Source organism: Bufo gargarizans, chromosome 10, assembly GCF_014858855.1.
Source record: "Bufo gargarizans isolate SCDJY-AF-19 chromosome 10, ASM1485885v1, whole genome shotgun sequence".
NCBI lineage: Eukaryota > Metazoa > Chordata > Amphibia > Anura > Bufonidae > Bufo > Bufo gargarizans.
The window spans coordinates 70,154,692-70,180,498 of NC_058089.1; positions in this window are offsets into that span (position 1 = coordinate 70,154,692).

Below are 25,807 nucleotides of genomic sequence, written 5' to 3' on the forward strand. Positions count from 1 at the left end.
GAGTGGGGGTTTCTATGGAGACTGCTTTAGAGGATGGGCTTTGGCCCTAGGTTTATTAATATGGTTAAACTTCTTTATAGATCCCCTACTGCAAGACAAAATATAAATGGACATCTTACAAGAAGTTTTCCCATCACCAGGGGCACTCGCCAGGGACGTCCACTCTCTCCTCTTCTATTTTATGTTTAAACTGTTTTTATTCAGTTCATTTTTCAAAAACATTTAACATGTTCACATTTCAATCCATGAAGTACATAATATATATATGTAACATCAAATTACATACCTTCAAAAGTATCTCTGCAATGTGACATATTAATAGGGCTTGAGGGATAAACTCCACCACAATTTAGAGAGAAGACACAAAACATACAAGAAAGAGGAAAAGGAAGAAGGAGGATAGGAAAGGTAAAGATAAAGAGAGAGAAGGGGAAGGGAGAAGGAAGGGGGTAAGGAGGGGAAGTATATGATGAGAGTGCCTGCCATTTACGAAGTGAGTACTGACAGAAGTTCTGGAGAGTCTTGAAACGCAATCCACTGCGACCACACATCTTGAAATTTGTTCGAAAGGTCCGAAGCCTCAGCAGAAATCTCCTCCATTCTGCTTATGTGCAACATTTCTTGATACCATTCTCTAATGTTAGTTGTATGTACGGTGCGCCAGTGTCTAGGGATCACGGATCTGGCTGCGGAGATAAAAAATCTAAAAAAATTGCGCTTCTGAGAAGAGATGGAACCTGGTAGGATGGAGAGGAGCGCCACTCGAGGTGTGTTTTCTATTAAACTTCCCAGTCATTTTCCTATATATGTCAAAGATTGTATTCCAGAAAGGTTTTACCTTATTACAGCCCCACCAGATGTGCAACATAGTCCCTTTTTTTGTGCTGCATCTCCAACAAGTTTCTGGTACTGACGGGAATATCCTATGTAATCTAGCTGGGTACCTGTTCCATCGAGCCATAATCTTTTTCCTGTGCAGAACAGGCCATTGATAATTTGTGAGAGAATATAAATGCTTTCTGTTGCTCCTCCTTTGTTCCCAACCTGAAATAAAACTCGGTCTGCCCTGATATGCATCTTCCATCAGATTCCTATATAACAAAGAAATCAGGTGAGTCGGCGGAGATGGTAACAGAAATAATTTCTCAGTTTCAGATAAGGATTTTCCAAAGGAACCTTCCTCACCTTTTGAGGAAATGTACGATTTCAATTGCTCGTATTCCAACCAGGAAATACGAGCATTCAAGTGTTTTGCGGACAGGTCTTGGAAGGACAGCAAAGGAGATCCTGATAGGACGTGATAAAAGCGTGGATCTGCAGATGCCTGCATCCCCAGAAAGGAATCCCTATTGGAACTAGCTGGAAAGGCTGGGTTGTGGAAGAGTGGAGTTAAGGGACTAAATTTTCTAGAACAAATGCCTCTCTGTATAAATGAATCCCATAATTTCAAAGTTTGTTGTGTCAGTTTATTACAATTTTTAAACTTGGGACGAGTCTCTGTCGCAATCCAAGGAGTATAGTTAAGTGGAGAGGAGTAGAGGGACTGCTCTAGTTGAACCCACTGTTTAGAACACCTATGATGCTGCCAGTCAAGCAATCTAAGAAAAGGATGATGCTGCGTCCTCTTCTATTTTATATCTATATCAAACCTTTGGCTGCCAGGGTTAGACGAGATCCTAGGATACTAGGGTTTGGGGTATTGGGAACGGAAGATCACATTTCTTTATATGCTGATGATATTTTATTTTATGTCCAACAGACAAAACCTACTCTCCTAACTATTATGCAAACTATAAACTCTTTTGGAGAAGTCTCAGGTCTGGATGTGAATTGGGATAAAACCACAATTATGCCACTAGATACCACTACTATGTCCTTAGATAAATTATCATTTCCTAAGGATAGTCTTCTGAACATTCTGAAAATTGACAACTCTTTTGAGTATCTTGGCATTACAGTCTCCCCTAGGGTGGAAGATTTCATTACACTTAACTTGATACCATTGATAAATAAGTTAAGGTTAAAAATAACAACATGGCTTTGATTACCTTTATCAAAGGCTGATAGAATATCTTTAGTTAAAATGCTACTCTATCTCTTTAGGAATTCTCCAGTCTGGATCCCAGATAGGTATTTTAAGGTAAGCAAAATAATTATTAATGATCTACTCTGGGGGAGGAAAGGGGTAAGAATCAAGTTAGAGCATTGGCATAAGCCCCTGAAGAGGGGAGGAGTTAACCCCTGCTTCAAGGGATATTTCTTAGCTGCACAGTTTTGTTTCCTACATGAATGGAAAGATAGCCCACTTTGCAAGGACCTAGTGAACAGATCTCCATATAATAACTTTTTTACCCTACTGGAGTCTGATCAACTGAGCAACTCCGACAGAGAGTTTAGATTAGCCAGGAATCTTTTTGTGAAGTCATGGCCGGCTATTAGACTATGGTGTAGAGTAAAAGGCTCACTAGGATGCACTCCTTTATGGTATAACCAGCATTTCAAAACTTTAGATGAACTAGCTAAGGAACAATACTGGCAAAAAAGTATTATTATATACAGTACAGACCAAAAGTTTGGACACACCTTCTCATTCAAAGAGTTTTCTTTATTTTCATGACTATGAAAATTGTAGATTCACACTGAAGGCATCAAAACTATGAATGTGGAATTATATACATAACAAAAAGGTGTGAAACAACTGAAAATATGTCATATTCTAGGTTCTTCAAAGTAGCCACCTTTTGCTTTGATTACTGCTTTGCACACTCTTGGCATTCTCTTGATGAGCTTCAAGAGGTAGTCACCTGAAATGGTTTTCACTTCACAGGTGTGCCCTGTCAGGTTTAATAAGTGGGATTTCTTGCCTTATAAATGGAGTTGGGACCATCAGTTGCGTTGTGGAGAAGTCAGGTGGATACACATCAAGCGCTACAAAGAAACAGGCTCACATGCGGACCGCCCCAGGAATGGAAGACCAAGAGTCACCTCTGCTGCGGAGGATAAGTTAATCCGAGTCACCAGCCTCAGAAATGGCAGGTTAACAGCAGCTCAGATTAGAGACCAGGTCAATGCCACACAGAGTACTAGCAGCAGACACATCTCTAGAACAACTATTAAGAGGAGACTGTGTGAATCAGGTCTTCATGGTAGAATATCTGCTAGGAAACCACTGCTAAGAACAGGCAACAACAGAAGAGACTTGTTTGGGCTAAAGAACACAAGGAATGGATATTAGACCAGTGGAAATCTGTGCTTTGGTCTGAGGAGTTCAAATTTGAGATCTTTGGTTCTAACCACCATTTCTTTGTGCGACACAGAAAAGGTGAACGGATGGACTCTACATGCCTGTTCCCACCGTGAAGCATGGAGGAGGAGGTGTGATGGTGTGGGGGTGCTTTGCTGGTGATACTGTTTGGGATTTGTTCAAAATTAAAGGCATACTGAACCAACATGGCTACTACAGTATCTTGCAGCGGTATGCTATTCCATTCGGTTTGCGTTTAGTGGGACCATCATTTATTTTTCAACAGGAGAATGACCCCAAACACACCTACAGGCTGTGTAAGGGCTATTTGACCATGAAGGAGAGTGATCGGGTGCTGAACCAGATGACCTGGCCTCCACAGTCACCGGACCTGAACCCAATCAAGATGGTTTGGGGTGAACTGGACTGCAGAGTGAAGGCAAAAGGGCCAACAAGTGCTAAGCAGCTCTGGGAACTCCTTCAAGACTGTTGGAAGACCATTTCAGGTGACTACCCCTTGAAGCTCATCAAGAGAATGCAAAGCAGTTATCAAAGAAAAAGGTGGCTACTTTGAAGAACCTAGAATATGACATATTTTCAGTTGTTTCACAGTTTTGTTGTTATGTATATAATTCCACATGTGTTAATTCATAGTTTTGATGCCTTCAGTGTGAGTCTACAATTTTCATAGTCATGAACTCTTTGAATGAGAAGGTGTGTCCAAACTTTTGGTCTGTACTGTATTTGACATAGGTAATAAGTAATGGAGATATCATTTCATTTGTAGAATTATCACAGAGAGAAAAAACAATGAAATTATTATGGTTTCGGTATTTACAGTTAAGATCGGCACTTTTGAGTATACAGGGAAAAAAATAGGTTTCAAATATACACCAACACAATTTAACCACTTCAACCCCCCTGCTGAAACACTCTTAATGACCAGGCCACTTTTTACACTTCTGCAATACACTACTTTCACTGTTTATTGCTCGGTCATGCAACTTACCACCCAAATGATTTTTACCTCCTTTTCTTCTCACTAATAGAGCTTTCATTTGGTGGTATTTCATTGCTGCTGACATTTTAACTTTTTTTGTTTTCAATCGAAATTTTACGATTATTTTGCAAAAAAAAAAAAAAAAGACATTTTTCACTTTCAGTTGTAAAATTTTGCAAAAAAAAAGACATCCATATATAAACTTTTCGCTAAATTTATTGTTCTACACGTCTTTGATTAAAAAAAATGGTTTGGGTAAAAGTTATAGCGTTTACAAACTATGGTACAGAAATGTGAATTTCCGCTTTTTGAGGCATCTCTGACTTTCTGAGCACCTGTCATGTTTCCTGAGGTTCTACAATGGCCAGACAGTACAAACACCCCACAAATAACCCCATTTCGGAAAGCAGACACCCTAAGGTATTCACTGATGGGCATAGTGAGTTCATAGAACTTTTTATTTTTTGTCACAAGTTAGCGGAAAATTATGTTTTTTTTTTTCTTACAAAGTCTCATATTCCACTAACTTGTGACAAAAAATAAGAACTTCCATGAACTCACTATGCCCATCATGAAATACCTTGGGGTGTCTTCTTTCAAAAATGGGGTCAATTGTGGGGTAGTTAAACTGCCCTGGCATTTTAGGGGCCCAAATGCGTGGAAAGTAGTTTGAAATCAAAATCTGTAAAAAATGACCGGTGAAATCCGAAAGGTGCTCTTTGGAATGTGAGCCCCTTTGCCCACCTAGGCTGCAAAAAAAGTGTCACACATCTGGTATCGCCGTACTCAGGAGAAGTTGGGGAATGTGTTTTGGGGTGTCATTTTACATATACCCATGCTGGGTGAGAGAAATATCTTGGCAAAAGACAGCTTTTCCCATTTTTTTATACAAAGTTGGCATTTGACCAAGATATTTATCTCACCCAGCATGGGTATATGTAAAATGACACCCCAAAACACATTGCCCAACTTCTCCTGAGTACGGCAATACCAGATGTGTGACACTTTTTTGCAGCCTAGGTGGGCAAAGGGGCCCACATTCCAAAGAGCACCTTTAGGATTTCACCGGCCATTTTTTACCGATTTTGATTTCAAACTACTTCGCACACATTAGGGCCCCTAAATTGCCAGGGCAGTATAACTACCCCACAAGTGATCCCATTTTGGAAAGAAGACACCCCAAGATATTCCGTGAGGGGCATGGCGAGTTCCTAGAATTTTTTATTTTTTGTCACAAGTTAGTGGAATATGAGACTTTTTAAGAAAAAAAATAAAATCATCATTTTCTGCTAACTTGTGACAAAAAATAAAAAAAATCTAGGAACTCGCCGTACCCCTCGCGGAATACCTTGGGGTGTCTTCTTTCCAAAATGGGGTCACTTGTGGGGTATTTATACTGCCCTGGCATTCTAGGGGCCCTAATGTGTGGTAAGTAGTTTGAAATCAAAATGTGTAAAAAAGTGACCTGTGAAATCCTAAAAGGTGCTCTTTGGAATGTGGGCCCCTTTGCCCACCTAGGCTGCAAAAAAGTGTCACACATCTGGTATCGCAGTACTCAGGAGAAGTTGGGGAATGTGTTTTGGGGTGTCATTTTACATATATCCATGTTGGGTGAGAGAAATATCTTGGCAAAAGACAACTTTTCCCATTTTTTTTCATACAAAGTTGGCATTTGACCAAGATATTTATCTCACCCAGCATGGGTATATGTAAAATGACACCCTAAAACACATTGCCCAACTTCTCCTGAGTACGTCGATACCACATGTGTGACACTTTTTTGCCGCTTAGATACGCAAAGGTGCCCAAATTCTTTTTATGAGGGCATTTTTAGACATTTGGATCCCAGACTTCTTCTCACGCTTTCGGGCCCCTAAAAGGCCAGGGCAGTATAAATACCCCACATGTGACCCCATTTTGGAAAGAAGACACCCCAAGGTATTCAATGAGGGGCATGGCGAGTTCATAGATTAAATTTTTTTGGCACAAGTTAGCGGAAATTGATTTTTGTTTTGTATTTTCTCACAAAGTCTCCCTTTCCGCTAACTTGGGACAACAATTTCAATCCTTCATGGACTCACTATGCCCCTCACGGAATACCTTGGGGTGTCTTCTTTCTGAAATGGGGTCACATGTGGGGTATTTATACTGCCCTGGCATTTTAGGGGCCCTAAAGCGTGAGAAGAAGTCTGGAATATAAATGTCTAAATAAATTTACGCATTTGGATTCCGTGAGGGGTATGGTGAGTTTATGTGAGATTTTATTTTTTGACACAAATTAGTGGAATATGAGACTTTGTAAGAAAAAATAAATAAAAATAATTTCCGCTAACTTGGGCCAAAAAAATGTCTGAATGGAGCCTTGATCAATAACAGGGGGGTGATCAGGGAGTCTATACGGGGTGATCACCCCCCTGTCATTGATCATCCCCCTGTAAGGCTCCATTCAGACATCCGTATGTGTTTTGCGGATCCGATCCATGTATCCGTGGATCCGTAAAAATCATACGGACGTCTGAATGGAGCCTTACAGGGGGGTGATCAATGACAGGGGGGTGATCAGGGAGTCTATATGGGGTGATCAGGGGTTAATAAGTGACAGGGGGGGTGTAGTGTAGTGGTGTTTGGTGCTACTTATTACTGAGCTGCCTGTGTCCTATGGTGGTCGATCCAAGCAAAAGGGACCACCAGAGGACCAGGTAGCAGGTATATTAGACGCTGTTATCAAAACAGCATCTAATATACCTGTTAGGGGTTAAAAAAAAAAAAAAAAAACATCCACTCGCTTACCTTCCGATCCTGTGAACGCGCGCACACAGGCGCACGCGTTCACAGGAAATCTTGCGTCTCGCGAGATGACGCATATACGCGTGACTGTGCGCAGTGCTGCCGCCTCCGGACCGCGATCCTGCGTCAGGCGGTCCGGAGGCGGTTAATGAGAGGATAGGAAACTTGGATCAGAAGATGAATATTAGAGATGTCCCGAACTATTCGCCGGCGAACAGTTCTCAGCGAACATGGCTTGTTCGCGTTCGCCGCGGCGGGCGAACATATGCGATGTTCGGCCCGCCCCCTATACATCATCTTTGAATAAACTTTGACCCTGTACCTCACAGTCAGCAGACACATTCCAGCCAATCAGCAGCAGACCTTCCCTCCCAGACCCTCCCACCTCCTGGACAGCATCCATTTTAGATTTATTCGGAAGCTGCATTCTTAGTGAGAGGAGGGACAGTGTAGCTGATGCTGATTTAATAGGGAAATCGTTAGCTAGGCTAGTGTATTCAGTGTCCACTACAGTCCTGAAAAACTTTTCCTAACAGGTCCTTACAGCACCCCAAAAAGACCTTTTTAGGGCTAGCACATCAGTCTGCTTTTTTTCTTTTTTCCCCTGTGTAATCAAATTGCAGTTGCCTGCCTGCCAACGTGTGTGTCAGGCTCACAGTCCTGCAAGTGCATAGTGTCACCAGCGCAACTCATATCTGGTGTCACATTCGATTACATTTAAATAAAAATAAAAATTTTCACAGTAAATAACTAGCAGTCAGTTGCACACTAGAGATGTCGCGAACATAAAGTTTTCAGTTTGCGAACGGCGAACGCTAATTTCCGCAAATGTTCACGAACCAGACGAACCGCAATTGACTTCAATAGGCAGGCGAATTTTAAAACCCACAGGGACTCTTTCTAGCCACAGTAAAGATGGAAAAGTTGTTTCAAGAGGACTTACACCTGGACTGTGGCATGCCGGAGGGGGATCCATGGTAAAACTCCCATGGAAAATTACATAGTTGACGCAGAGTTGGATTTTAATCCATAAAGGGCATAAATCACCTAACAATCCTAATTTTTTTTGAACAACGTGGTTTAAAACATCCAGTGTGTGTATACGATCAGAAATGATGTTGTATCGATCAGGTAGTGTAAGGGTTACGCCCGCTTCACAGACATTGACAGACCAAACTCCCCTTTTAATGCACTGCAAACAACCGCAAACAGTCCATTTGCCCAACAGCAAACTTCCCATTTGCAAAAGGTTGGATACCAATCTAGCCTGTCCCGTTGATGTCATTGAAAGTTTCTTCCTTCACCCAGCCACGAAAGGTGAATTGAATTGATTTTTCGATAGGGGAGATGGTTAAAAAAATGCTGGCCCCTCCCCTTTGTTTGAATCCACTCCACGGTCACTGCGTCTGCGCCGTGCAATTTACTGTCACACCCGATATGAATGGTATTTTCTGTAGTACTATTATCATCAGTGTAATCATTGTTACGTCCCCTATTCGGGGACGTGTGTCGAATTGATTAATCATTGTCGAATTAACGACATCCTGAAATAATTTTGTTCTGAGCTCTGTACTTGCTTTGTATTGGAATTGATGGGGATTTTTTAAATTGTCTGCATTATTTCTAATAAAAAAAAAAATCATAATAAAATCTCTTAATAGTTTATTTTATGTATTAAAAACCCATACAACTTAAAAAAAAAAAAGTTTTTTCTATGAAAAATTATCCAGCCAATCGCTTTTAGTCTGATCATAATGAAGCAACGGCCTTATCTGGGGTGTGGCAACATTGCCAACACACTCATAGAGGTGATGATCGCTTAATTGTGATACGCAAGCCCATTCACCACAACAAGGTACCGATCACGAAATGGGGAATTGACACATGTATGTGCCCTTTTTTTTGTTTTTGCAGCCACAGTGCAGCACTAGAGACCAGAAAAATTATGAATGTACACATGCCCGAAAAAACTGGTATTGTTGCAGCCGCTGCTGTAGCAGCGGCCGGAAAAATTGATGTTTTCCAGGCAGAAAGGTGACTAAAACATTGAACTTGAACCCTAGTTGGTGGCAGAGAATTCACGATAGTCATCCGGTATGCAGACATTAAATCCAGCAGCGTGTAACAGAAAACAAGAAGTTACAAATAAGTATCCGACTGGCTTGATCCGAAACTAAGGAACAAAAGGATGACCCCTATTTAAGCCCTGAAACTCTCCCTGTCGTCTCAGCCCATGCAAAGATCTCTATGATAGAAAATTGCATGCCCTCGTGCCTTGTCTGTATGACACCTGAACACCCTATAATAGTGAGGGGACATGACCACCGGCTCCCTACACTTAATACAAAGAGAGAGTCAGGGTCACCTAGGATCAAGGCAACAGGAAAACACAAATAAATGAACAAACTTATCTGTAGAAGCATCTGTTGCAGTTTGCAGCATGAGCACACTCCAGGAAGTTGTATAAACTGCAAGTTGAGGTAGTATGGGGAGGAGAAATATAGGGAGGCAATCACTGCTAATAGATGACAGCTGGGAGAGGGAGGAGAGATGTCAAAACGAAAGCAAAACAAAAGAAGATTATGCAGGAGGTACTGAATAGCATCTATCAGAACTTCTCAAAGATCTGGTGGTGACATGAGGATTACTTTCACCTCTTCCCCTGTTAGATTCCCGCTGTGCTGTGACATCCCCCTTATAAGCTGTGTAAAGCATATTTTTTAGTTTGGTTTTGAACTCCGGCATCCTTTCTGACTTCCGTAATTTGGTAACATTTCTGCCTCTTTATGCTTATACCGGGGGTCTAGTAGAGTGGCCACCCAGTAAAGGTCATTCTCTTTCATCCTTTTTATACGAGAGTCCCTCAGACATGACAGCATGAAAGACCCCATTTGCACAAGGTTGGATGCCGAGCTATTCATTTCCCGTTCCTCCTCCTCACTGATGTCATTGGCGGTCTGTTCTTCCCCCCAGCAACGTACAACACCACGGGTCCCAGATAGGTGACAACAACGAGCACCCTGGGATGCCTGCTGTGGTTGGTTTTCCTCCTTCTCAAAGCCACATTCCTCCTCTGACTCCTCTTCCTCATACTACTCTTGCAGCATTGCTGCAGGTCAGGCAAGCGATGATGACAAGGCTGCTTCTGGTGGTGATGGTGACCACAACTCTTCCTCTTCACGCTCATCTACAGCCTGATCCAGCACTCTTCGCAGGGCACGCTCCAGGAAGAAAACAAATGGGATGAGATCGCTGATGGTGCCTTCGGTGCGACTGACTAGGTTTGTCACCTCCTCAAAAGGACGCATGAGCCTACAGGCATTGCACATGAGCGTCCAGTAACGTGGCAAAAAAATTCCCAGCTCCGCAGTGGCTGTCCTAGCACCCTGGTCATACAAATACTCGTTGACGGCTTTTTCCTTGTTGGAGCAGGTGGTCGAACATTAGGAGTGTTGAATTCCAATGTGTCGGGCTGTCGCAAATCAAGCGCCTCACTGGCATGTTGTTTCGGATCTGAATGTCTGAAAAGTGCACCATGGCAGAGTAGGAATTCCAGAAATGGCCACACACCTTCCTGGCCTGCTTGAGGACGTCCTGTAAGCCTGGGTACTTAGACACAAAGCGTTGTACGATGAGATTCAACACATGTGCCATGCACAGCACATGTGACAACTTGCCCAAATTCGATGCCGCCAACAAATTGCTTCCATTGTCATACACCACTTTGCTGATCTCCAATTGGTGCGGGGTCAGCCACTGATCCACCTGTGCGTTCAGAGCGGACAGGAGTGCTGGTCCGGTGTGGCTCTCTGCTTTCAGGCAAGTCAACCCCAAGACAGCGTGACACTGTCGTATCCGGGATGTGGAATAGCCCCTGGGGAGCTGGGGGATTCAGTTGATGTGCAGCCAGACGCCGCAGCAGAAGAGGACTCAGCCGAGGAGGTTATGGAAGAGGATGGAGTAGGAGGAGTAGAGGAGGTGGCAGTAGGCCTGCCTGCAAGTCGTGTAGGTGTCACTAACTCCGCTGCAGAGCCACGCATTCCATGCTTGGCAGCCGTCAGCAGGTTGACCCAATGCACAGTTTAGGTGATATACCTGCCCTGAACGTGCTTTGCAGACCAGGTATCAGTGGTCAGATGGACCCTTGCCCAAACACTGTATGCCAGAGATGCCATGACTTCCTTTTCAATCACTGAGTAGAGGTTTGGGATTGCCTTATTTGAAATTTTTTTTTATCTGGGTATCTTCCACTGTGGTGTCCTAATAGCGACAAATTTTTTGAAGGTCCCAGACTCCACCAGCTGGTATGGTAAAAGCTGGCGGCTAAGAGTTCCGTCAAGCCAGCTGTCAGACGCCGGGCAAGGGGGTGACTCTGTGACATTGGCTTCTTCTTATGCTAAAACATTTCCTTTGCAGACACCTGACTGTGGGCAGATGAGATGGAAATGCTGAAGGTGAGAGGCGGAGTGGCGGGTGGTTGAGAGGGGGCAAGGAGGACAGCAGTGGTTGACTTGGCTGAAAATGCTGCACCAGGAGGAGGATGGTGGCTTTGAGCTTGTATGCTGCTTCTACTCGTCATCATGTGTTGATCCCATAGGCGTTTGTGATGTGCGATCATGTGCCTTCGCAAAGCAGTTGTACCTAGGTGGGTGTTGGATTTCCCACGACTCAGTTTCTTTTGGCACAGGTTTCAAATGGCATCGCTGTTGTCAGAGGCAGACACACAAAAAAAAAAAATGCCACACTGCTGAGCTTTGCAATGACGGCATTCTGTTGGTGTCAACAGCATGCGTTGATTGGCGTGCTGTCTGGCTGACCCCGGGTGCCGACACATGCTGTCTGACTGTGCCACTAGCTCCTTGCGATGACCTCCCCCTGCTTCCAACTCATCTCCTCCTTCTCTCTGTCTCCCCTTCTGAACTTTCCCCCTCTTCTTCTCTTCGAGCAGGCACCCACGTGGCATCCACAGACACATCATCATCATCAACCACTTCACTTGTATCTGACACCTCAGCAAAGGAAGCAGCAGCGGGTACAACATCATCATCATCATCATCATCATCATCATCATCACACTGTATGTCCATGTGTGTAATGCTGCCTGACTGAGACATATCCCAGTTATCTACATCCCCTGGCAATAATGGTTGTGCATCACTAATTTTATCCAACTGATGTGTAAATAACTCCTCTGAGGGATCAAGTGAAGCGGCTGTGGTGGTAGTGGTGGTGGTGGCGGCGGGCTGGAGAGTGGTAACTTGAGAGCAGATGACCAAAGCTGAGCTGGAGGAGGATGGTGCGTCAAGGTTCTTAACTGTTGAAGATTGGGTGTCCTGTGTAAGCCAGTCAACTATTTAGACCTCTGAACACTGGGCATTATTCCAGGGCCAGTGGAAATCACAGCACCACGACCACGACGGCCCCTGCGGGGTGGCCTGCTTCTGCCTGACATTTTTTTTTTTATAAGTGGTACTATGCGTGCAAGGTACTGTGCCACCCTATATAAATGGTGGGCAGTGGCCACAATACAGTCTGTGTGGGCCTGACACACACGGGCTTGCAAATGTGATTATATCACAGAAAAATTTAAAATATAATTTTTTTTTCCTGCAAGGTATTTGAGTGAATGACACCCTGTAACGGTATGAGTAGAGGCCTAGCCACTAGCCACAATACAGTCTGTGTGGGCCTGACACACACAGGCTTGCAAATGTGATTATGTCACAGAAAAATATTAAATAGAATTTATTTTTTATCTGCATGGTATTTTCTGTCACACCCTGTATGAATGATGTGCAGGTGCTGTCTGTGACTGAGCCTGCAGCCTCTCACACATGGGCAGCCAGGCAACTGCAATATATATTTATAAAAAAAAAAAAAAAAAAAAAAAAAAAAAAAAAAAAGCAGACTGATGTACCAGCCCTGAAAAGGGCTTTTTGGGGTACTGTCAGGATGCTGTCCTCACAGCAGATGAGTCTGTGGACTCAGAACAATGCCCTAGCTAATGCTTTCCCTATTGAATCAGCAGCAGCACTGTCCCTCCTCTCACAGTGAATGCAGCTTCCTTCTAAAATGGATGCTGTCCAGGAGGTGGGAGGGTCGGGGAGGGAGGGTCTGCTGCTGATTGGCTGGAATGTGTCTGCTGACTGTGAGGTATAGGGTCAAAGTTTACTCAATGATGATGTATAGGGGGCGGACCGAACATCGCATATGTTTGCCCGCCGTGGCGAACGCGAACAAGCTATGTTCGCCGGGAACTATTCGCCAGCGAATAGTTCGGGACATCACTACTGCACACACGTGTTTGTGTGTTTAAGGCCCAGTGCCAGTGCATAGTGTCACTTCAGCACCATTCATATCTGGTGTCACATTTGATTATATTTAAAGAAAAACAACAATTTGGACTGATTAACTAGGAGTCAGTTACACACGTGTTTGTGTGTCTAAGGCCCAGTGCCAGTGCAAAGTGTCACTTCAGCGCCATTAATATCTGGTGTCACAGTAGCTTGCACGCATAGTACAACTTAACTTGTGGTCGGATCGGCTATCAGAAAGGGTTGGATAGGTTAGGTACACCCATCTACAACAAGCAGTAGAATTGTGCCATAACTGCTGCGGTAGGGCAGCCTAAAGGGGGCCACCCTAATATGAAGTGACTGTAAGATGGTGTGGGTGGGTGAAATCAGCTGAATCAGCGTCAATCTGGACCCACAGGTGCCTATAAATAGCCTAGTAACCAGCCAGCCTGGGCTCACAGGTGCATGCAAGTAGTCTTGTAATCAGCCTCCCCTCCCACAAACTCAGCAAAGTTCTTTGCTTAACACTTGTGGTCGGATCGGCTATCAGAAAGGGTTGGATAGGTTGGGTACACCCATCTACAACAAGCAGTAGAATTGTGCCATAACTGCTGCGGTAGGGCAGCCTAAAGGGGCCAAAAAGCGTAGACCTTAGTTTAGAGTAAAACATATACATACCATTACGACACCCGCTTTGCACGCAAAAGACACTACACGAAGGTACGGAATATACCATACATATCAGAGACTTCTATATACGTTACCTCTTTGTCACGGGTTCTTGCTGGTAGCTAAAGTTGATGGTTTTGAAAGAGTGGTCGGTAATCAGAAACGATTTACTCCTATGTTGACCAACATATGGACCTATTACGAGAAGGTCTGAATCCCGAGAGCTGCAGACTGAAACAACAATGGTGAATCTGATGGAAGGGCTTAAATGAAGTCCAACCATTCGCTAAGGGCCCTGCTTGGACACCAACTGTTACTGGTGGCAAACTACTTCACCTATACTTATTCCCCAGGCCACCGCTTTAATTATTATTATTTTATAAAGGACCCAAAAAGTTAGAAGATGGCGTATGCCGTTTAACTCTAGTAATGGATCAAGTGAAATGTGTAGACTCACCAGGCCTGGGGAACCATAAGCACGAATACATGGCTGGTTGAAATTAACAAGCTAATGTTGCCTGCAATGAGAACAAAAACGTACCCACTATACTAGCAGTTGTGACAGGAAATAAGCTTAAGGTCGTGATAAACTATGTATGCTGCGCCTGTGATAGTGATAGGACTTGTCGTGTCCGTAGACGTGACAGACTACATATATTGCGCCTTATTATTGTACCTCCCACTTGAAGATGGACCGGTACCCGGAACAAGGTGCGACACCAACACCCTCAGCCCGAGTTTGAAGATGAAGTAAGTATGCCTATAATGAAGACATAATGTACACACATTGCCTACTGCTATGACAGGACGAGCTTAAGGTCATGATAGACTACCTATGCTGCGCCTGTAGTCGTGCTAGGACTTATAGTGTCAGTAAACGTGACAGACTTCGTAAATCGCTTGTAGTCGTGACAGGACTTCGTAAATTGCCTGTAGTCGTGACAGGACTTCGTAAATCGCCTGTAGTCGTGACAGGACTTCGTAAATCGCCTGTAGTCGTGACAGGAATTCGTAAATCGCCTGTAGTCGTGACAGGACTTCGTAAATCGCCTGTAGTCGTGACAGGACTTATTAGTCTGTAGTCGTGACAGACTTCGTAAATCACCTGTAGTGGTGACCTGACTCCCTGTGGACGAACCTGATGCCATAGTATCGTTTTTTTTTTTGTTTTGTTTTTTAACAACCCCTTGAGAAGCGGAATTGTGAGACCACAGGGTCATCTCCCTGGGAGAATAGGTCTATAATGCAAGAACCTAGAGAGGGTAAATGGGAGAAAATGCGAACCCGGGAGAAGGTGATGTCCGAAAGGAAGGCTTGGGATGACCGCTTCAAAAGTAAACAATGAAGACCCAACGACCTACAACAATAATGTGAGTGAGGTTCTAATGGCAAAGCCACGCCTACGAGCCACCACGAGAAGAATTGTAACGCGAGCCACAGCTGACCGAGGCATGCGAGCGGGCCTGAATGCAGAAAAGACATGAACCTACTGTGGCGGGACCACGCAGCCAACCTCAAATGGCGGAGTTGTGTGTGTAAAATTTAAACTGAGAAGACATGCGTGAGAGACTAAAGGCGGAACCAAGCGCGAAAGGGACTAAAGACACTAATGGTGGGGCCATGCGCGAGAGACACTAAAGGCGGGGCCATGCGCGAGAGACACTAAAGGCGGGGCCATGCGCGAGAGACACTAAAGGCGGGGCCATGCGCGAGAGACACTAAAGGCGGGGCCATGCGCGAGAGACACTAAAGGCGGGGCCATGCGCGAGAGACACTAAAGGCGGGGCCATGCGCGAGAGACACTAAAGGCGGGGCCATGCGCGAGAGACACTAAAGGCGGGGCCATGCGCGAGAGACACTAAAGGCGGGGCCATGCGCGAGAGACACTAATGGCGGGGCCATGCGTGTCAAACTTAAACGGAGAAGCAATGCGTCAGAGACTGTAATGGCGTAGCCATGAATGCGAAACTAATGGCGATTTTTATTTTTTTATATTTTTTTAACCACTTATGCAGCACCAGTATGACTTGGGGACTTGCATAACCATGACCCCCTTCGACAATAAACCTAGGACACTAACCAGCTTATAACCATATTGTACACCTAACAAACAACATGAAGACCGGTCATAGGCCCCACGGAGCCACGAGGCTGAAGAGGTCATCAGGCCCCCGAAGCCAAGACTGAACTAGATGACATCGCAGTGACGATAAGTAATTAAAATGTGATCTAGACCTGATGGGATATGCATCGACGTTAGTGAACCGAACCACATGCCTAAATAAAACTTTAAACCAACCGTGAATAAACAGATGGGAGAAAAGAGCCAGAGGCATTACAGTTCGCTAAGAGAAGACCCTTATCGTGATAACAAATGAACTACTTGTGAAACATAGTAGGAAACTTACTCCTATTAGCCCACTAACCGCTGAGGACTGCATGGTGAACTGGGGCAGGAGGCCAATCCGAGTGAATGCGAACCAGGACTAAAGAACAGCACACAATCTTTTTTTTTTTCGAAGTGAAACAGAACAAGTACGCCTATAATGTAACCACCAGCGAGGAAAGAAACGTAAACCTAAAAGAAAGCAGCTATGTTTATCGGGAGAACGGTATCAGAGCGGTGCACTGACTGCCCTAGAGAAAATACTGAGTAACCATGATGTAGCAACGAAAAGGAACATGCAGCTTTAAGTGGAAGCCGAATATGGAACAACTGATGTAAGAACAGGTGGGTGAATGCAGCTCTGGATGTGCCTAAAAACATGGTATGGGCCCAGCTCTGAGCATGAAGAGCAAGGTATAATGCAGCTGTATGAATGCAATCTGAAGTGACAGGGTATTAATGTGATGCAACAGCAACGCATAAACGTAGCTCTAGTAGTAAATGGAGTATAAAACTGTAAATGCAGACACATGGACGTAGCTTTTGAAGGTAACGAACCTAACCATGATCATTCGACCATTAGCGCCCCACCCCCTCGCCCCAGAGCACTGCAAGTCACCAATGGTGTATCCAAGTCCGATCCTACCGTGAATGCCAGTACTCGCCTGGCACCTTCTGCCGTTACCCAGGTGCGAATGAACCTCCACATAATGCTGCAGGTTTGTTTTTTTTTCTTAAAAGATGGTCACCACAACACCACCTAAGAAAACATAAATGTGTTTGAACATAAACCCTGATGCAATGCCAATTAATCAACATATAGTGCACCTATAACTTAGCACAGAACTGCTGACACATGCGTGCCCATAACATACAGTTTATAGATTAAACACACTTACATACAAGAGCATCAGAACTCAAATACAGGCACCTAGACCGATCTGCTTGAGTACCTATATACAGACCACTGACATACAATCCCCAACACCTTGCATGTCTGGCGCAGTGGCGTAGGGGTTGCCATAGCAACCATAGCAGTGGCTATGGGGCCCTACGCCACTGGGGGCCCGTCCCGGACTGCATTCATTTTTATTTATTTTTTACACAGCCAGGCAGCCAGGTGGGCGGGGCTTGGGCGGTCCGCGGCTGTAGTGGGCGGGGCTTAGGCGGTCCGCGGCTCGGTCCTGGCTGGGGGGAAGCCAAGGAAGGAGTAGTCAGATCAGGACTGGAGTAGGCGGGCCCGAGGCGCACTGCTGCACGAGCAGAAGATGAGGTAGGCCAGTGAAGGGGGGATCTGTGGAGGACACTGAAGGGGGGGGGGATCTGTGGAGGACACTAAAGGGGGGGGGGATCTATGGAGGACACTAAAGGGGGGGGGATCTGTGGAGGACACTAAAGGGGGGGATCTGTGGAGGACACTAAAGGGGGGGGCAACTGTGGAGGACACTAAAGGGGGGGATCTGTGGAGGACACTAAAGGGGGGGGGGGATCTATGGAGGACACTAAAGGGGGGGGGATCTGTGGAGGACACTAAAGGGGGGGATCTGTGGAGGACACTAAAGGGGGGGGCAACTGTGGAGGACACTAAAGGGGGGGATCTGTGGAGGACACTAAAGAGGGGGGATCTGTGGAGGACACTAAAGAGGGGGGATCTGTGGAGGACACTAAAGGGGGGGGGATCTGTGGAGGACACTAAAGGGGGGGGGGGATCTGTGGAGGACACTAAAGGGGGGGGATCTGTGGAGGACACTAAAGGGGGGGGATCTGTGGAGGACACTAAAGGGGGGGGATCTGTGGAGGACACTAAAGGGGGGGGATCTGTGGAGGACACTAAAGGGGGGGGATCTGTGGAGGACACTAAAGGGGGGGGGATCTGTGGAGGACACTAAAGGGGGGGGGATCTGTGGAGGACACTAAAGGGGGGGATCTGTGGAGGACACTAAAGGGGGGGATCTGTGGAGGACACTAAAGGGGGGGGATCTGTGGAGGACACTAAAGGGGGGGGATCTGTGGAGGACACTAAAGGGGGGGGATCTGTGGAGGACACTAAAGGGGGGGGATCTGTGGAGGACACTAAAGGGGGGGGATCTGTGGAGGACACTAAAGGGGGGGGATCTGTGGAGGACACTAAAGGGGGGGATCTGTGGAGGACACTAAAGGGGGGGATCTGTGGAGGACACTAAAGGGGGGGATCTGTGGAGGACACTAAAGGAGGGGGGGATCTGTGGAGGACACTAAAGGGGGGGGCAACTGTGGAGGACACTAAAGGGGGGGATCTGTGGAGGACACTAAAGGGGGGGGGGATCTATGGAGGACACTAAAGGGGGGGGGATCTGTGGAGGACACTAAAGGGGGGGGATCTGTGGAGGACACTAAAGGGGGGGGATCTGTGGAGGACACTAAAGGGGGGGGCAACTGTGGAGGACACTAAAGGGGGGGATCTGTGGAGGACACTAAAGGGTGGGGGATCTGTGGAGGACACTAAAGGGGGGGGCAACTGTGGAGGACACTAAAGGGGGGGATCTGTGGAGGACACTAAAGGGGGGGATCTGTGGAGGACACTAAAGGGGGGATCTGTGGAGGACACTAAAGGGGGGGGATCTGTGGAGGACACTAAAGGAGGGGGGGATCTGTGGAGGACACTAAAGGGGGGGGGGATCTGTGGAGGACACTAAAGGCGGGGGGATCTGTGGAGGACACTAAAGGGGGGGGATCTGTGGAGGACACTAAAGGGGGGGATCTGTGGAGGACACTAAAGGGGGGGATCTGTGGAGGACACTAAAGGGGGGGGATCTGTGGAGGACACTAAAGGGGGGGGGATCTATGGAGGACACTAAAGGGGGGGGGGATCTGTGGAGGACACTAAAGGGGGGGATCTGTGGAGGACACTAAAGGGGGGGGCAACTGTGGAGGACACTAAAGGGGGGGGCAACTGTGGAGGACACTAAAGGGGGGGATCTGTGGAGGACACTAAGGGGGGGGGATCTGTGGAGGACACTAAAGGGGGGGGGATCTGTGGAGGACACTAAAGGGGGGGGATCTGTGGAGGACACTAAAGGGGGGGGGTCTGTGGAGGACACTAAAGGGGGGGGGTCTGTGGAGGACACTAAAGGGGGGGATCTGTGGAGGACACTAAAGGGGGGGATCTGTGGAGGACACTAAAGGGGGGGGGATCTGTGGAGGACACTAAAGGGGGGGGGGATCTGTGGAGGACACTAAAGGGGGGGGATCTGTGGAGGACACTAAAGGGGGGGGATCTGTGGAGGACACTAAAGGGGGGAACTGTGGAGGACACTAAAGGGGGGGGAACTGTGGAGGACACTAAAGGGGGGGATCTGTGGAGGACACTAAAGGGGGGGGGGATCTGTGGAGGACACTAAAGGGGGGGGATCTGTGGAGGACACTAAAGGGGGGGGATCTGTGGAGGACACTAAAGGGGGGGATCTGTGGAGGACACTAAAGGGGGGGGGATCTGTGGAGGACACTAAAGGGGGGGGGATCTGTGGAGGACACTAAAGGGGGGGGATCTGTGGAGGACACTAAAGGGGGGGGATCTGTGGAGGACACTAAAGGGGGGATCTGTGGAGGACACTAAAGGGGGGATCTGTGGAGGACACTAAAGGGGGGATCTGTGGAGGACACTAAAGGGGGGATCTGTGGAGGACACTAAAGGGGGGATCTGTGGAGGACACTAAAGGGGGGATCTGTGGAGGACACTAAAGGGGGGATCTGTGGAGGACACTAAAGGGGGGATCTGTGGAGGACACTAAAGGGGGGATCTGTGGAGGACACTAAAGGGGGGATCTGTGGAGGACACTAAAGGGGGGATCTGTGGAGGACACTAAAGGGGGGATCTGTGGAGGACACTAAAGGGGGGATCTGTGGAGGACACTAAAGGGGGGATCTGTGGAGGACACTAAAGGGGGGGGATCTGTGGAGGACACTAAAGGGGGGGATCTGTGGAGGACACTAAAGGGGGGGGATCTGTGGAGGACACTAAAGGGGGGATCTGTGGAGGACACTAAAGGGGGGGGATCTGTGGAGGACACTAAAGGGGGGATCTGTGGAGGACACTAAAGGGGGGATCTGTGGAGGACACTAAAGGGGGGATCTGTGGAGGACACTAAAGGGGGGGATCTGTGGAGGACACTAAAGGGGGGATCTGTGGAGGACACTAAAGGGGGGGATCTGTGGAGGACACTAAAGGGGGGGATCTGTGGAGGACACTAAAGGGGGGATCTGTGGACGACACTAAAGGGGGGATCTGTGGACGACACTAAAGGGGGGGATCTGTGGACGACACTAAAGGGGGGATCTGTGGACGACACTAAAGGGGGGATCTGTGGACGGCACTGAAGGGGGGGGAATCTGTGGACGACACTTAAGGGGGGGGGGGATCTGTGGACGACACTTAAGGGGGGGGGGATCTGTGGACGACACTTAAGGGGGGGGGGGATCTGTGGACGACACTTAAGGGGGGGGGGGATCTGTGGACGACACTTGGGGGGGCATGTTGGGGTGGGAGGTCCTGGAGGGGTGTTTGGGTGGGAGCTCTGGAAGGGGTGGGAGGTCCAATAGGTATGTAGGGGTGGGAGATCCGGGAGGGGGGGGCCCATAATTTTTTTTGCTATGGGGCCCAGTCATTTCTAGCTACGCCCCTGGTCTGGCGTTAACTGCAGATGTGCCCCCACATGTAAAACAGGTAACAGAAAACACACACACACACTTTTTATTTTTTTTAAGCAGATATCAGAAAACATGCGACTATACCTACTCTAGGCACATGCTACACCAATAACTATATGCACTGGCCCCCAGCAAGCCCCTAAACAGCCGGACAAAATACTAAACAACAGTCACTTGACCATTAGCACTCAACTCTGCTTTGAACCAGAGTACTGCGAATCGCATACTGTACTGTGGGTCCCGTGCCAACAAGTGCAATTCTACAGCGTTTTTTTTTTTTCTTTTTTATCAACCATTGACACGCAAAACACAGCGAGCATAGCTTGAACCAACTAACAACCATCGCTCAACCATTTAGCGCCCGACTCTGCTACATCCCAGAGTTCTACATGTCGCAGACCGCAGCGTTGGTCCCGTGCAAACCATTCCAATCCTACCATGAATACCAGCGCCCTCCTGAGACATTCTGCCATCGCCCAGCCGTAAGGAGCCTCCACACCATGCTGCTGTATCTTAGAGCTGTCCCAGAGGTAGTGAAATCAGCTGAATCAGCGTCAGTCTGGACCCATAGGTGCCTATAAATAGCCTAGTAACCAGCCAGCCTGGGCTCACAGGTGCATGTAAGTAGCCTTGTAATCAGCCTCCCCTCCCACAAACTCAGCAAAGTTCTTTGCTTTACACTAATCTAAAAAAAATGACAGGCAGAGGTAGGCCACCCCGCAGGGGCCGTCGTGGTGCTGTGATTCCATTTGGCTGTAGAATAATGCCCAGTGTTCAGAGGCCACGTACCCTAAACTCAAAAAGTTCTGAGGACATAGTTGACTGGCTAACACAGGACACCCAATCTTCTACAGCTTCCGCTCGTAACCTTGACGCACCATCCACCTCCAGCTCAGCTTTGGGCACCTCTCTAGTTACCACTCGCCCGCCTGCCGCCACCACCAACACTAGCACCACAGCCGCTTCACTTGATCTGTCAGAGGAGTTATTTACACATCAGTTGGAAGAAATGAATGATGCGCAACCATTATTGCAAGAGGATGTAGATAACAGGGATATGTCTCAGTCAGGCAGCATTACACAGATGGATGTACGGTGTGATGATGATGATGTTGTACCCGCTGCTGCTTCCTTTGCTTAGTTGTCAGATACAAGTGAAGCGGTTGATGATGACGATGTGTCCGTGGATGTCCGCTCGAAGAGAAGAAGAATAGGGGAAAGTTCAGATGGGGAGACAGAGAGGAGAAGGAGGCGAGTTGGAAGCAGGGGGAGGTCGTCGCAAGGATCTAGTGGCACAGTCAGACAGCATGTATCGGCACCCGGGGTCAGCCAGACAGCACGCCAATCAACGCATGCTGTTGCCACCACCAGAATGCCGTCATTGCAAAGCTCAGCAGTGTGGCATTTTTTTTTGTGTGTCTGCCTCTGATAACAGCAATGCCATATGCAACTTGTGCCAAAAGAAACTGCTTTGCGAAGGCACATGATCTTACATCACAAATGCCTATGGGATCAACACATGAGTAAAAGCAGCACACAAACTCAAAGCCACCATCCTCTTCCTGGTCCAGCATCTTCAGCCACGTCAACCACTGCTGTCCTCCTTGCCACCTCTCAACCATCCGCCACTCTGCCTCTCGCCTTGAGCAGTTCCTGCTCATCTGCCCACAGTCAAGTGTCTGTCAAGGACATGTTTAAACGTAAGAAGCCAATGTCACAAAGTCACCCCCTTGCCTGGCGTCAGACAGCTGGCTTGTCTTTACTCTTAGCCCGCCAGCTTTTACCATACAAGCTGGTGGAGTCTAAGCTATTAGGACACCTCAGTGGAAGGTACCCGGACAAAATGTATTCGCACAAAAGGCAATGCCCAACCTGTACTCTATTGTGCAAAAGGAAGTCATGGCAGGTCTGGCACACAGTGTTGGGGCAAGGGACCATCTGATCACTGATACCTGGTCTGCAAAGCACAGTCAGGGCAGATATATCACCTACACTGCGCATTGGGTCAACCTGCTCACGGCTGCCAAGCATGGAATGCATGGCTCTGCAGAGGAGTTGGTGACACCGCCACGACTTGCAGGCAGGCCTGCTGCAACCTCCTCTACTCCTCCTACTCCATCCTCTTCAATAACCTCCTCGGCTGAGTCCTCTTCTGCTGCTGCGTCTGGCTGCACATCAACGGCACCCCCCAGCTCCCAAGGGCCTATTCCACATCCCGGATATGACAGTGTCACACCGTCTTGGGGTTGACTTGCCTGAAAGCAGAGAGTCACACCGGACCAGCACTCCTGTCCGCCCTGAATGCACAGGTGGATCAGTGGCTGACTCCGCACCAACTGGAGATCGGCAAAGTGGTGTGTGACAACGGAAGCAATTTGTTGGCGGCATTGAATTTAGGCAAGTTGACACATGTGCCGTGCATGGCACATGTGTGTAATCTGATCGTACAACGCTTTGTGCTTAAGTACCCAGGCTTACAGGACGTCCTCAAGCAGGCCAGGAAGGTGTGTGGCCATTTCAGGCGTTCCTACACCACAATGGCGCACTTTTCAGGCATTCAACGCCGAAACAACATGCCAGTGAGGCGCTTGATTTGTGACAGCCCGACATGTTTGAACACTCCTAATGTTCGACCGCCTGCTCCAACAAGAAAAAGCCGTCAACGAGTATTTGTATGAGTATTTTTGCCACATTACTGGACGCTCAGGTGCAATGCCTGTAGGCTCATGCATCCTTTTGAGGAGGTGACAAACCTAGTCAGTCGCACCGAAGGCACCATCAGCGACATCATCCCATTTGTTTTCTTCCTGGAGCTTGCCCTGCGGAGAGTGCTGGATCAGGCCGTAGATGAGCATGAAGAGGAAGAGTTGTGGTCACCATCATCACCACCAGAAACAGCCTTATCAGCATTGCTTGCTGGACCTGCGGCAATGCTGGGAGAGGAGTGTGAGGAAGAGGAATCAGAGGAGGAATGTGGCTTTGAGGAGGAAGACCAACCACAACAGGCATCCCAGGGTGCTCGTTGTTGTCACCTATCTAGTACCCGCGGTGTTGTACGTCGCTGGGGGGAAGAACAGACCTTCAGTGAGATCACTGAGGACGAGGAACGGGACATGAGTAGCTCGGCATCCAACCTTGTGAAAATGGGATCTTTCATGCTGTTGTGCCTGTTGAGGGACCCTCGTATAAAAAGGCTGAAGGAGAACGGCTTGTGCTGGGTGTCCACACTACTAGACCCCCGGTATAAGCACAAAGTGCCTGATATGTTACCGAATTGCCGGAAGTCAGAAAGGATGCAGCAGTTCCAAAAAAATAAGTATGCTTTACACAGCGTATAAGGGTGATGTCACAGCACAATGGGAATCTAACAGGGGAAGAGGTGAAAGTAATCCTCCTCCTCCCACGACCACGCCGACAAGGACAGGACGCTTTACAGACGTGTTGTTGATGGAGGAGGACATGCAGAGCTTTTTAAGTCCTACGCATCGCCAAAGCCCTTCGGGGTCCACCCTCAGAGAACGACTTGACCGACAGGTAGCAGACTACCTCGCCTTAACTGCAGATATCGACACTCTGAGGAGCGATGAACCCCTTGACTACTGGGTGTGCAGGCTTGACCTGTGGCCTGAGCTATCCCAATTTGCGATAGAACTTCTGGCCTGCCCCGCTTCAAGTGTCCTCTCAGAAGCGGGGCAGGGACTGACAGTGGGCGATACATTTGACAAAAAAAAAAATGATGACTGAGATGAGCTGCCTTGGGCTAAAAATCATGGTCCACACGCTGCTGTATTTTATCTCTGAATGCCGGAAGACTTGCGTGACTTATCCGCCACCAACTAGGGTTCAAGCCGCAATGTTTTAGGGCACTTTCTGCCTGGGAAACATCAATTTTTCTGGCCGCTGCTACAGCAACAATAACTGATTTTTCAGGCATATGTACATGCCTAATTTTTCTGGCCTCTGGTGCTGCACTGTGGCTTCAAAAACCAAACAAAAAAAAAGGCACATACAAGTGTCAATTCCCCTTTATGAACGTTACCTTGTTGTGATGAAGGGGCTTGCGTATCACAATGAAGCGACCACCTCTATGAGTGTGTTGGCAATGGCAATGTTGGCACACCCCAGATGATAAGGTCATTGCTTCATTGTGAACAGACCAAAAGCGATCGGCTGGATAATTTTACATAGAAAAAACATTAATTTTCTTTGTGATCATCTAAGGTGATCATTAAAGCCTACTAGGCCATCAATGGGCCCACACTGCAGAATCATTGTTTTCTGGGTCACTTAACTGTCACTAAACTACCTCAGCACGACCATAGGCTTTGAAAAAACCCCATTGCATGCAATTTCCCAAACATGCGCACGAGCACAGTCATCACTACGCCAAGATTGACGCATAGAGTTATAAAATTTATGTCATGAGTGTGTCAGCTATTGACAACTCTTTGCGGTTGTCTAAAATCTATTCCATACACGTCCCCTGATAAGGGACGTAACAGGGATTAAACTGATAGGAATAGTACTACTTAACACACCACTCATATCTGGTGGCACATTCGATTGCACACTCAGTGCCCCAAATTGGAAGTAAGAGGACCGACCAAGCATCTTTTTCCATCTCCCGGTTCCGAAAATTGTTTCTATATACACGTCCCCTGATAGGGGACGTAACAGGGATTAAACTGATAGGAATAGTACTACTTAACACACCACTCCTATCTGGTGGCACATTTGAT